This window comes from Palaemon carinicauda, chromosome 7 (genome assembly GCF_036898095.1).
Source record: "Palaemon carinicauda isolate YSFRI2023 chromosome 7, ASM3689809v2, whole genome shotgun sequence".
Classification (NCBI taxonomy): domain Eukaryota; kingdom Metazoa; phylum Arthropoda; class Malacostraca; order Decapoda; family Palaemonidae; genus Palaemon; species Palaemon carinicauda.
Window position 1 is genome coordinate 48,344,462 of NC_090731.1, and position 14,624 is coordinate 48,359,085.

A 14,624-nucleotide genomic window follows, 5' to 3' on the forward strand; every position below is an offset into this window, starting at 1 on the left:
ATTGTGTGTTAATTGCAGAGGAGTTAATTGTAACCGGACTGATGTTTGTGACGAATGTAACACTTGGTCTCTCGGTGAGAGAAAGGTGTATGTTAATCATATGACTACCTTGGCTAAGAAAAGACTTTCTAGGCAAAGACTTAGGGAGGGTTCAATGGATCGACTAGCATCGGGCAATTCCACTAGATCTAACTCGGTTGGCGAGGGGTCAGGTGATTGTGACCGTATGTCTGTAATGTCTGAGGTCATCAACATGCAAGGTGAGCAATGTGTCCAGTCCCCTTCCCAGGTTGGACCTAGTGTAACAGGGTTCGTGACCCTTGAAGAATGTGTTGCTACAGCAGAAGAACGTTGGGGATCTCAATTGGGGTCTGTTAACTCTAGAACTGTCACCTTAGCTTCAGGTCTTCAGAATGTGGCCTCTCAATTAGGCACTCTAACTACTCTTTTCAGCTCCCTCGGTCCTGCTCTGGGTCTTCCCATTCCACCCTGTGCGTAAGGAAGGACTCATACTTAACCAGCAGAGCAGGTCTTAAAAGGATCGTACTCCCCTATAAGCTCAGAGTTAGATGTTAGGGGTAGTGACTATGGTAGATGCTTCAACCAGACCGGAAAGGGGCAAGCAGGGTCACAGCTGACTGCACCTTCCAGTCTTCCTTGTGGGAATAATGCCATTCAGGTAACCTCCATGTGTCCTGCATCGGACGAGGGTTTGTCAGGGAGGGTTCTGGGAGAGAGCGGCACTCTCCAGCTATAGGGTGGATGTGTAGGGAATGCTATTGCTTCCCATTCCCCTGGGAATCGAGAAAATGTGATTGTGAGAGGTTCTAAGGAACACTCTGATGGTCTTAAGAAGGCTACGGTCGAAGCCCAGGTACATGCTGCACCATTTAGGTCTGCAGTCATGGCTCCTTCATTATCATCTACTTCGTGAACCCGTCGAAAGGGGGCTCATCGTCAGAGCCGTCGGCCATCATAAGGGCATCCAGAAGATTTGCTCCAGAGGTTGGGGATGACATCCAAGGCTTGGGGGAGGGCGACATTCTATCGTCTGCTTTTCGAAGGATGATTGCCTTCACCCAAGAGGCTTTAGTGGAGTCAGAATTGACCATTACAGTGCAGGAACTTAGCGAATTCCCTTCGGTATCAAGATTTTTGGATGACACTCGTCAGTCAAAGAAACGGAATCCTATTCCACACTGGACGACAGGAGAATTTCTCAGACATGGAAGACAAGTGGTCACCAAGAAGTTGGACGAGTATGCGGAAGGTGACAAACCTCCCTTTCCATTTTCTATCTTGGCTAAAAACAGGAGGCCCTATTTAACTATTGGAGAGGATCCTCCAGCTCCATCTCTAGTGCCTCTTAACTCCTCATGGGAGGATATGACCAACCTCCAGAAAATCCGTAAATCAGGAGTGGGTGTTTCTTTGGAAGATTGTGTCAAGCTCGAGGTGTCGACTAGAACAGTTCAGGAGAATCTGAACATGATGGGATGGCTTTGGGGTTCACTGATGTGCCTTATGTCAGAACCAGGAGCCTTGGAGTAGTACTGACTTTTTTACAATCAGTTGGCCAACTCCATAAACCTCTCCATTAAGTCATTTATGACAGATATATGTCTTCAAGAAGCATATCTCACTTCACGGAGGAAAGACTTCTTCTTGTCCCATGCCCCTCCGTCTCTCTCTGACATTTAGAAGAGAGCATTGAAAGCTTCCCTCTCTTTGCAGAGCAGTTGTTCAATAAGGACACACTCACGTCATCCCTGGAGAGGGCACATCTCGAAGCTAAATACACAAGGGAGGACAAGATTCAATCATTGCTTGTAAGGACAGTAGCCCAAGCGCAAGGACCTATCCAGCCTAAACCAGTACCCAAACAGCCCTTGTTCGTAGGAGAGAAGATGTGGCGGGATGTTGCAAAAACAACCCCCACACCCTTGAATCTTACTTCTGACAATTGTCTCCGCAACACAAACTTTCCCCTGACGTTATCATAAACTGGACTCTTAGACTGAAGGGCAACAAAAACAAAACATAACATTAAAACTATATATTTCTTACAAACTATAATAAATCCAACCAAAATCAACAGCATCAAAAACTTTACACTAAATATACTATAAATACCATTCAAATAAACGCAAAAAAATCCTAGAAACTTAACTTATACCCCACACCAACACCAAAAATAAATATATATATGAATTTCTTGTATAAATATTATGGGACACCAACACGGTCGCCACACACAAGCCGGACTGTCTTTACGGCACACAACTCTGTGTTTACCAGTTCATTGGGTGGCAATGTGCCACAACTACTTCCCTGATAGGGGTCCTGGTTATTATTAGCACCACCATCATCATCATCATCATCAACAGCAATCTAGATTTGATTCGGTCCAGGTCATCAACAATTTTACAAATCAGAGTAGTCGTATCAAATTCCTTATTACAAGCCAATTCGTCAACAATCAATAAATCCACTTCCAAAAATCGCTCTCTAAAGGAGGAATCACGGCCTGACAAAATAAAAAAGAAAAACACTTCCAAACACTCCTTACTAACTTAACTATCGCACTATAATCAACGATAAATAATAAATTATTCCTATCATTCACAAACACGACAAGCAAAGATAAACAAAACTGTACTTACTCAGAATATAAAAATCACTTCCATGCTGGTCAAGAAAATAATAATCCAGCATTCACAACAGCCTCTAGCTGCAGTCAAAATCAAAATAAGCATTCACCCAAGACATTCACCACTGTCGTAACCTAACTAAAAACATAAACAAACAATCTCATTTGTACCAACAGTCTCTCTCACCACAAACGATCGATACACTAACTACTTTCGCTCGCTAACAAAATCTCTCTCTCTCTCTCTCTCTCTCTCTCTCTCTCTCTCTCTCTCTCTCTCTCACAGGATTTGGCAAAAAACAAAAATAAACAAAAAAATAAAACAAAAAGTAATCCTCCACATTCCTCCCCCTTTACTTTGCCAAATCCTACTCACACAAAACTTACAATATTTTTTTTTCATAACCCAGTCGCAGTAGGGAACGGGACCTCTACTCCGAGTAACTGGGCTTCCATATACTCTCTCTTTCACTTCTTCCTTATGACAATCATTCACTACATTAACACTATTCCTATCTAAATCCCTATCATCTAATATATCATGTACAATCATATCTACCTCGTTCTCATCTGGCCCTAAAATTACACTCATTTCTGTAAACAGTTCATCAATTTCATCAAAAACATTTTCAAATTTAGCAAAAGATTCATTCATGCTACTAATCATTCTCCTATCTCTCACTCTCGCATTCGTCATCCTTTCTTTTACATCACCTAAGGAAAAGCCACACACACTATAGGTATCATTCATACTCAGCCATGATTCATCTGTATTAATACATTTATCCCCCACACTCATTTGTACATTTACTCCCTTGTCATACTTATTCGTATTCTTACCTATACCTATAAATTTCCCTTGCACTTTCTCCTCACTTAAAGCTTTCAAACGCCTCATTTTCCTATATTCAACTAATACTAATTGTTTATTTTCCAGCCCTAATTTCTCATGCATACAGGTTCATACTTGCTCATTTCCAACCAATTACTCATCCCATTCTCACAAACATTAATCCTATTCTTTCCGCACACACAGGAGGACTCACCCAGCTGAACCCTCTTACACTCTAGTTTCCCAAACATCCTGGCTGATTTACTCCCTTCTTCCTACATACCCTAGCTACAAGCCCATCTGCACCACATTCAGTACACTTACCCCGTGGCTCCTTGCACATTCTAGCATAATGACCATCCTTACCACAGTTAGCGCAAATCACATTTGTACGATTACTCCGACATCCACTCGCTATGTGCCCAGTCATACCACACTGATAACATTTTATCCCTTTCTCTTTCTTCCACTCACTAATTCTATGCCCTACCTCACCATATCCAAAACAAGCACCTAGAGCCCATCTACATTCATTCTGCTTATGACCTTCCTTTCCACACCTATAATACTTTTCATTACGGACACGACTATCTGACATACCTCGATGCGCACTAACACTCCTATCCCTCCAAACCTGATTACCTTGCCTAAACCCTTCATTTGTCCTTACAGGTATTCCCACATTACTCGCCCTAACACTCCTATCTACTACACTATCAGCTACCCTCATCGGTCCTCTCATAACAGCATCTCTAAAACTAACAAATTCTGGCACACTTTCCTCCATTCCAGTTCTTACACTCACAGATTTACTTTCTTTCATACATCTATCCAACTCGTAATCCTCAACTATCTCTAAAATATCATCCCATATCAATCTTTCTTTTGTCCACCTCATTTTCTCCTTCCGTTTCAAATTAACAAACTCAGCAACATTCTCGGGTACAGTAGCCAAAAACTTCTTCATTAACTCCTTATTCTCATTTATACCTTCATCCCCATACTTCTTCCTAGCTAAAGTTTCCAACCTACATACATACATCGATATCGCTTCTCCTGCATTCATCTGTGCTTGATCAAAATCATTCTTACGCTTATACTTAACACTCCCTTTCATATGTTTTACCTGCTCAATTATTCTTTTTTTCACACTTTCATAATCAACGTCACCTACACTCATTATCACTCCATACATCGTCAACAAATACCCAGTCAAATTTTCTCCTAACTCCCTAGCCCAAACTCTTTTACTATCACCATACTTATCCTGACAATACCTCTCATACTCCTTGAAAAAACTCGTATACATCCCTACTACTATGCTTATTGAACCTTTCACACCAAGCTACCTCTCTCATAAACACAGTCTTACACACATCACGTTCATTCTCACTGCTATCATCACTGCTACCTTCCTTCTTGTTTCCTACTTCCTCGCTAGAATATAAGGAATCTAATTCCAAAGTCATAATCCTATCCTTGATCATACTCTTCCTAGCCCTTTTCTTACTCGCCACTTTCACCCATTCACGATCGTCCTTGCTATCAGCCTGATACTTTTTCTTCCCTTCCTTCACATCACTTTTACCTTTCTTCTCATGACTCCTATCACATTTCTGTTCATCCTTACTATGCCTTATTCATTTATCTTATATCTCACTATCACTATTACTATTACTATCACTATCACTTCCTTTCCCATTATCACTAACCTTAGCCTTCTCATCCACTATCAACCCATTACCCGAAACTGAGGACACTCCTCCGACTGTACCTTCACCCATTATAGTTTTCATCATCCCCATGACTTGCCCCATCATAGCTTCCAATCGGTTCTCCATTCGTTACTCATTCTCTTTCATCCTCATCTCAACACATTCTTCCACTCTCTCTACAGTTCCCTTCAACTCCCTAAGCTCCTTCTGCATCGCCTCATTTTCCCATTTCAACCTCTCATTCTCTACAAGCAACCTCTCCTCACGCTCCTTACTCAGCCGTAATTCCTCCTTCAAAACCCTCAACTGTTCGTCCATTTTTCATCAACCTTAATCTAATTTCTTATCCTATTCAGTCCTTCGTCTAAGAGTCCAGCTATCAGTCCCGCCTCAGCAATCCCTGTTCGGTCGCCAAAATAATGTGGCGGGATGTTGCAAAAACAACCCCCACACCCTTGAATCTTACTTCTGACAATTGTCTCCGCAACACAAACTTTCCCCTGACGTTATCATAAACTGGACTCTTAGACTGAAGGGCAACAAAAACAAAACATAACATTAAAACTATATATTTCTTACAAACTATAATAAATCCAACCAAAATCAACAGCATCAAAAACTTTACACTAAATATACTATAAATACCCTTCAAATAAACGCAAAAAAATACTAACAAACTTAACTTATACCACACAACAACACCAAAAATAAATTAATATATGAATTTCTTGTATAAATATTATGGGACACCAACACAGTCGCCACACACAAGCCAGACTGTCTTTACGGCACACAACTCTGTGTTTACCAGTTCATTGGGTGGCAATGTGACACAACTACTTCCCTATTTGGGGTCGTAGTTATTATTAGCACCACCATCATCATCATCATCATCATCATCAACAGCAATCTAGATTTGATTCGGTCCAGGTCATCAACAATTGTACAAATTAGAGTAGTCGTATCAAATTCCTTATTACAAGCCAATTCGTCAACAATCAATAAATCTACTTTCAAAAATCGCTCTCCAAAGGAGGAATCACGGCCTACCAAAATGAAAAAGAAAAACACTTATGAACACTCCTCTCTAACTTAACTATCGCACTATAATCAAAGATAAATAATAAATTGTTCCTATCATTCACAAACACGACAAGCAAAGATAAACAAAACTATACTTACTCAGAATATAAAAATCACTTCTACGCTGGTCAAGAAAATAATAATCCAGCATTCACAACAGCCTCTAGCTGCAGTCAGAATCAAAATAAGCATTCACCCAAGACATTCACCACTGTCGTAACCTAACTAAAAACATAAACAAACAATCTCATTTGTACCAACAGTCTCTCTCACCACAAACGATCGATATACTAACTACTTTCGCTCGCTAACACAATCTCTCTCTCTCTCTCTCTCTCTCTCTCTCTCTCTCTCTCTCTCTCTCTCTCTCTCTCTCTCTCTCTCTCTCTCTCTCTCTCTCACACACACAGGATTTGCCAAAAAACAAAAATAAACAAAAAAATAAAACAAAAATTAATCCTTTCTGATTTCAACATACGGGAAGCTGAGGACAGGTTATCAAGGCCCAGGAATCTTGTCTTCCCATCCTTCTACAACCCAACGACAACCTCAACCGTCTTCTAGGTCGACATCACCACATAGAGGACAAAGAACGCCAAAGACAGTCAGCAAGGGTTTTCATCCATAGTGATTACAGCCATCGGGTGTAAAGATAGGAGGCTGCCTTCAACATCAGTGGCAAGCCTGGGAGGACCTGGATCCAGACCCTTTGGTCATTCAAGTTCTGCGGTAAGGGTACAGGATTTCCCTCAGCCTGCCTCCTCCATTATCAAACCGTCCAATAGCATTCAACTCGTACCAGGAGTCATCAGTGGAGAGAAGAGCTCTTCAGGCAGAGTTACAGGAACTGGCAAGAAAGGGAGCGATAGAATTAGCTTTGCTTCCATACCTTGGTTTTACAGCCTTATGTTTATCGTCAAAAAGGCTTCCGGTTCTTAGAGACCCATCATAGACCTCTCTCGTCAGAATCAAATTTTTCTAATGAAAACTCATTTCAAAATGGAGACTCCAAGTTCGGTCCTTTTGGCAGTCAGACGGAACGACTGGTTCTTCTCACTCTACCTGAAAGACGCGTATCTCCAAGTTCCCATCCACCCCAAGTCCCGGCACCTACTGAGGTTTTGCTGGGAACAGGAGGTATGGCAGGTGAAAGCTCTCTGCTTTGGCCTAACAACAACTCCACAGGTCTTCACTCTTCTTATGGCACCTGCGGGAGCTGCACTCCACAAGAGAGGCCTAAGAATGGTGAGATGTTTGGACGATTGGCTATTCCTGTCCAGCTCAGAACAGGAAGCCATCTACACGAGGGATGTAGTCCTGAGATTATGCAACAAACTGGGCATTCAGGTCAACGTAGAGAAGTCAACCCTACCTAATCCCCAGTCAAGTTTCCATCTATCTGGGAATGAAGATCGACTCCTCGATTTTGAAGGCTTTCCCGACACAAGATCTCATCCGGACTCTTCAGGAATGCATCAAATAATTTTTAACAACAAACGCACCTCTAGCCAATCTCTGGATGAGACTCATCGGCCTCCTGTCGTCGCTAATTCTGTTAGTTCCCAGAGGAAGGAATAGAATGAGACCACTGCAACACAAACTCCACAACCTTTGCGATCAAGAGGATCATCATTTTCAGGTTCAATGGACAGAGACAATCAGACAGAATCTAATCTAGTGGTCCAATCCAGTGAACTTGATATAAGGTCTTTTTTTATCAACTCCTCTCCCAGATATAACATTCTTTTCAGATGATTTACATTCCGGATGGGGGGCATCAATGGGGGACCAGTTCGTGTCGGGGACATGGACAGCACAGGAATATGAGGAATCTATCAATTGGAGAGAACTCAGAGCAGTACAGCTTGCTCTCTGTCACTTCAACCATCTGTGCTAATCAAGAGTCGTCGCAGTGTTCGCCGAATGCTCGACGGCTATTTCTTACATAAGGAAGGAAGGAGGGACGAGGTCCTAGAAGTTGGACAGTCTTGCCCAAGAGATTCTGGCCTGGGAAGAGGGAAAGAGCGTGACTCTTATGCCTTAGTTCATCATTGGCAAGGCGAACGTGACAGCAGATGCTCTGAGTCGAAGAGATCAGATCTTAAACTCTGAATGGACCATTCATCAGCAAGAGGTGGACGATTTGCTTCATCTGTGGCCAGCAACGGTTGATATGTTTACCACCGCAATGAACCACAGGCTTCACACTTACTTCAGTCCTCACATCGATCTGGGATCAGTGGGAACAGATGCTATGCTTAAGGACTGGAGGCATCTTCAGGGATATACATTCCCTCCGTTTCCTCTGATAAGAAACATTCTGCACAAACTGAGGGAGTCCACAGGATGCAGTCTTACTCTGGTCACACCATTCTGGCCTCAGAAAGACTGGTTTGTGGACCTCTTAGAGCTGTCAGTACACACCCCAAGAAGGTTACCTGTCAGACGGGATTTCCTCAAACAGCCTCATCGACACGTGTTTCATCTCAGACCACAAGCTCTTCAGCTGACTGCTTGGAGACTATCTGCAGATTCGCCAGGGCTCGAGGAGTCTCCAGGCAGGTGGCCCAACAAGTTACCTTTGTTCGAAGGCCTTCCACTTGTATAAATTACCAGTATAAGTGGACGATATTCAGGAAGTGGTGTAGGGCCTCAAAACACTCAATCTTGAACCCGACAGTTGCCAAGATTGCAGATTTCCTGTTATTCCTTCGTAAGGAAAAACTTCTATCCATTCCAGCCATCTGGGTATATAGAGCTATGTTATCCTTGGTTTTCAGATTTGCCATCAAGGATATGCTTGAGTATCCAATGATTAGGTCCTTCGAAATAGAAATTCATAAAAAGTTGATTTCAGCTCCTCCTTAGGACTTGGACGTGGTCCATAAAGCTTTAACTATGGAGCCTTATGAACGACTAGCATCAGCTGATCTTCGAATCTTGTCCGTGAAGGCACTTTTCCTTGTAGCCTTGGCAACTGCAAAAAGGGTTGGGGAATTGCAGGCACTTTCAGCTGGGGTGGCTTAGAGGGGAAGAGACTTTGTTTTGTATTATTTACCAGAATTCAGAGTGAAAACAGTCATTCGACAATCAAATTCCTAGGGAATTCGTTCTGATATCCCTCCCGGAGACAATGGGTAGAGACGATGAAGAGAGACTTTTGTGCCCAAACAAAACCTTGTCAAAGAATGCGTTGGCCTTCCTTCTTAGACAAGTCATTAACTGTGCATCGGGGGCATCGCCCACATCATCAACTCCAGGGAGAGCATCAGGAGCCAACAGTATTAGGGGTATGGCTACTTTGGTACGTTTTTGGACCAACACATCAATGTCTTCTATTCTAAAGGCTGTGGCGTGGAGGTCAAACTTGGTTTTCTCATCATTTTTCTTAAAAGATGTAGAATTAGTATATAATAATGTCTGTTCCTTAGGTCCCATTGTTGCAGCTGGCGGAGTCATTGCTTAACCACTGTCATCACCGTTTCCTCTCCTCTACGCTAAACTTGGTTGGGGAGAAAGAATTATTACGTCATACATTCACATGTACTGACGATTAAACCCTCTTAACGGAAGTGACACCTTGAGAGGCAGAATCGTTAAGCTCAGTTCCTATAGCATCAACCACTGAACCCTTTCAATGGAAGTGACACCTTGAAAGGCCTACATTTTTGAATGCAGGACGCATGTACCACCAATCGAACCCCTTCAACAGAAGTGACACCTTGAATGGTCTAGATTGCTGAGTACAGGACCTCTCTCACAAGTCGTAAGTGTCCGAAACATGACCAGACAGTTGGGAGAGGACCACTATGCTTGTAGCTTCGTCAACAGAGAGACCATGGAGGATGCCTAGATAGTAGCTCCATATTGACTTGGCCCTGACATGACGACTGACTCATGAACTGACAATTATGCAGTCACACATCGTCAGAAGTCAATTAAGGTAAACTACAATTCAGGCAACCTTCCTAGCATCAAACTGATCATTTCCCCTAATCCAGGTAAATGTGGGGAATCTGCAAATGTTGATTGTGCAGTTGAGTATTAGACAAATGTAATTTTCAATATAAAATAAATTTTCTAATACTCACCTGCACAATCAATATACGATGCCTTCCCACCTGCCCCACTATCAATGATCAGTACAGTTTCAGGTCTCTCCTACACCTGCAGAGATAAAATGTGGTGATTCCTGGTGGTGAGGTTTACAGGAAGGATACTACACAAGTCTCAAGCGCCCTTGGTCGCCTTACATATCGCTCTTGTTAGCGATATGTAAATGGCAAACGACATGTATAGACAATTATAAGAATTTTACTTTGCTACGTCGGCCTACCAGCTCATTAAATTAACGGAATGATAGATACTTCCTATCATTAATTAACATGAATATTTTAAAATTACCTGACATTATTGTTTTTCACTCGGAACTTAATGTGTATATTATACTTACGTAAACGGATTAGAGTAAATTAAATTGGAAGCAACTTTTTGTAACAAGATCTATCGGCAAATGTTGATTGTGCAAATGGGTACTAGAAAATTAATTTTAAATTGAAAATTACATTTATTTCATCTTTCCGTAAAAAGTTATGGAGAGCAGTACATGCAAGTACCAATATGTCAACTTTTTCCGGGGTGTGAATTGATTGGTGCAAGGAACTCTGAATATATTTGCAACCATTCCTAACCCATTTCCCACGGTACGTCGTCCTCTGGAGAATCGATACGAAAATATCCGTTAGCTTGTAGTTTGTTTCTGGTGTGGATATGGCTTCATTATATGACGGTGCAAAGGAAAAGCGATGTCTGCCAAAAAGACAAATGGCAAGGTTTTATTGCTCCCAGGTAGCTTGGCATCCTCTGGCAATCCGGCAGTGTGATTGATAATACGCTGACTGATACTGGTGTTCTCCCACACACCTCCGTCAGACACCCGTCCATTTATACCAACATATACATAGAGAAAACTTGAATTAGCATCATTTATAGCCATAAGAATGATACTGTAAGTGCCTTTGTAGTTATAGAAATAGGACCCGGTACCAGGCGGCTGCTGTATTTCAATATGCTTGCCGTCAATGGCTCCAAGGCAGTTTGGAAAATTTCCCATTCTCCAAAAATCGTTGCCCACATTTTTCCACTTCTCTCGTGTTGAAGGCGTCTGTAAATACAACAAAGAGCGCATAAATACACTAAAGCAATACAACGTTATATTTGCCTGCTCCATTAAGTCTCTCTCTCTCTCTCTCTCTCTCTCTCTCTCTCTCTCTCTCTCTCTCTCTCTCTCTCTCTCTCTCCACGAAATATTGTGGTGGGTGTTATTGTAAATATCATCAATAAGTCTTCCCTTATTTGTAATATTATAACTAGTATTTGCATATTGGATAATTGTAATGAATCCCACCTCGCATTTCGTTATTGCTCTAGTATAATTTTCAAATGGCCTAGTAAATTATATCCCATTGGAAAGTGGTGATACTTTATCAAACCAAACCACACCAAAAAATCAAATGTTGAGGTTGCCAACCTATACACAAAGTCAAGTGTACTTCATGGTTACCAATGGTATCAAGCCATTTATGAATATGTACACACACACACACACACACAAATCAACCAACTAAAACTAATCAATGCGCGTGTATTTCAGATATTCAACGATCCACTTCTGTTGGAAATTGACGAACCATTTGTTACTCCAAGATCACCCGTTGCTTCGCTATCAGACACTCCAACAGTCTCTGGTATGACCGACACTATTTCCTCAACTCTAACCGTTAATGTGAATAGCCATGAACGCGAGTGGAAAACTTGCAACTACCCTTTCAACGAGCAGAAAGCGAGCAACCAAAAGGCCTTCTGCCCCTGATGATGTATTAGACGAAGCTCTCCATCAGCTGAAAACACTAACATCATCCGAGAATATGATTAACAATGATGAATGAATTGCTTTAGGTGTTTTAATTGGTAATGACCTCTGACAAATGACTGGAGAGAACATAATTTAGGCACAAAAACTTGTTAATGACTTCCCGTTTTTAAGTAAATTAGACAAGATTTCTGCGTCAATTAAGATTGTAGAGTAAGTTATTAGAGACAGAAATCTGTTCATAGATATGCCATATCACATTACAGAAGCGTTAAATGTCATTGCATGAACGAAACATGTCTAAAGATATGTTTGAATTATTTTAACTATTTACTTATTCATATTTAGCATTGTGCATACAGTACATATTGACATGTATAAATAAAATGAAATTGCTTACGTTCGTAAATAGAGTTTTTTTTTTTTTTAATCATGATACCCCGTTCATTATCCTTCGCTTGGCTATTTACTATTAGTTATTAGGTTACTCCTTAAGTGGAAGTTATTTACTTTTAAACTCGATTTGTTTCAGTATATTCATAATCCGTTCATAAACAAATCGAGGTTGAGTATTTTAATGCATTATGTGATGCAGTTCTACATTATGCACACATGCATCACAATTATATACTGATTACGCAAACTATATACATAAATTCTCCTGATGACATAATCGTGTAACAAGTTAATGGCAACAAAAATTAATCCTTCCGCAATAAGCAACACACACTCCACATCATTACCTTTGATTTTTTTTACATCGATTTGAACTAAGATAACTTATCAGACAGTGGATGATTTAAGAAGGCCAATTGGTAATGTGCAACCCGCAAACCCCCCCCCCCCCTCCCTTATGTATATGAATACTAGTACATTGTTTTGTTTCAATAAATCATTACTTACAAGCAAAAATTTCCTTGGATTATGATTATTTTTACTACTACTACTACTACTACTACTACTACTACTACTACTACTACTACTACTACTACTAATAATAATAATAATAATAATGATAATAATAATAATAATAATAATAATAATAATAATAATAATAATAATAATAATAATAATAATAATAGTGGTTCTACCAGTTTTTCTACGAATACTAATACTGCTGCTTTATAATACTTGCAATTGCAAAAGCAACTTCACCGGCTAATTTTTTGTTAGCTCCAGCTGTTGGAATTAATGTAACAATTTTAATTCTCTCTCTCTCTCTCTCTCTCTCTCTCTCTCTCTCTCTCTCTCTCTCTCTCTCTCTCTCTCTTAGTACATATAATATGTATGTGCATATGATGTACATCATGTTTGTGTGCATACGTATAATCATTGTTATATGTCTACATTATGTGTGCACGTTACATATATAAATGATAATCATAAGTACATCCCAACCTCTATGAGAGATTTCTAAATCCGCCACTGTTATCAGATATCCGACTGGTGTGAATTTCATGTTTTACGTATTAATAAGTCTCACACTAAGGTAGTCTTTCCTCAGGACTTCATAGATTTGTTTGCAAGTCTCTGGAGTTATTCCACTCAAACTCTGCTTGGGAATCCTTGTGATGTATAGTAGTGATCTGTAGCTGCATCCTGTTGACAGGACAAGTAATGTTGCATGCAGTCGAGCTTCAGATGAAATACTTTGCCTCATGTTGGTATCTTCTTTCATTATATATGGTTCCACTTTCGATAAGATGTTATGAAATGTCTTGGGTCCCTTCTCATATAGTCGATGAAATCGGCCTCATAACCATGTTTCAGTTCCCGCAATATTGTCATGTGACATCCTTTGTCTTTTCTTCTTCGTAAACACTCTTTACACCACACCCTTTTCTGCTGTGTTGTCTTTATCTTTGCACACAGTGCTATAACAATAGGCAGAGAGATTTTCTTCTTACGTGTCCTATGATCCATACTGCACTACACAACTTGATCCTGTGTCAGATCTGCCAGTCTTTCACTATCCAACCACCGTCGTTTAGACAGCAGCATAAATGGATATGACAGGCTTAGCTCGCAAAGAGGCAAAGTTTACCGAGCAGAGCGGTGAATTTATTAAGAAAACCAGTACAAATATGTAAGAAGTCTTACTCAAGGTAATCATTGCATTTATAATATGGTAACTAGTAAAGTGCAAATATGCCATATCGAATTCTATATTTTACAATTTACTTGGTAGCTTTCCATACGTATCACTAAAAAATAAGTCATTCCTTCTTGCCAAAGTATTTGTATAAGAGACCTGTAGTTTCTGTATTGGTGTAGTCTGTCTAACATGCAGAGGTATTTTGCTGTCCAAAGATTTCGAGATTTTATAATCATAAATCAGTTGCCTCCAATTTCTTCTAGCCTATTACAGTTGCTAATGAATTATCCAACCATCTTAAATTATTGCTATCATAACCATCATTCTGGGGAAAATAAAAGTAAAAGTAAAGGTGTCTGGTTTCAGTTCCAGTATGG

The 14,624-nt window shown here is 40.5% G+C and overlaps 1 pseudogene; it reads right to left on the reverse strand.

The window, feature by feature from the left end:
- Positions 1-11,021: 11,021 nt before the first annotated feature.
- On the reverse strand, positions 11,022-13,940 carry LOC137644284 (putative nuclease HARBI1; annotated as a pseudogene).
- Between the last annotated feature and the right edge of the window lie 684 nt (positions 13,941-14,624).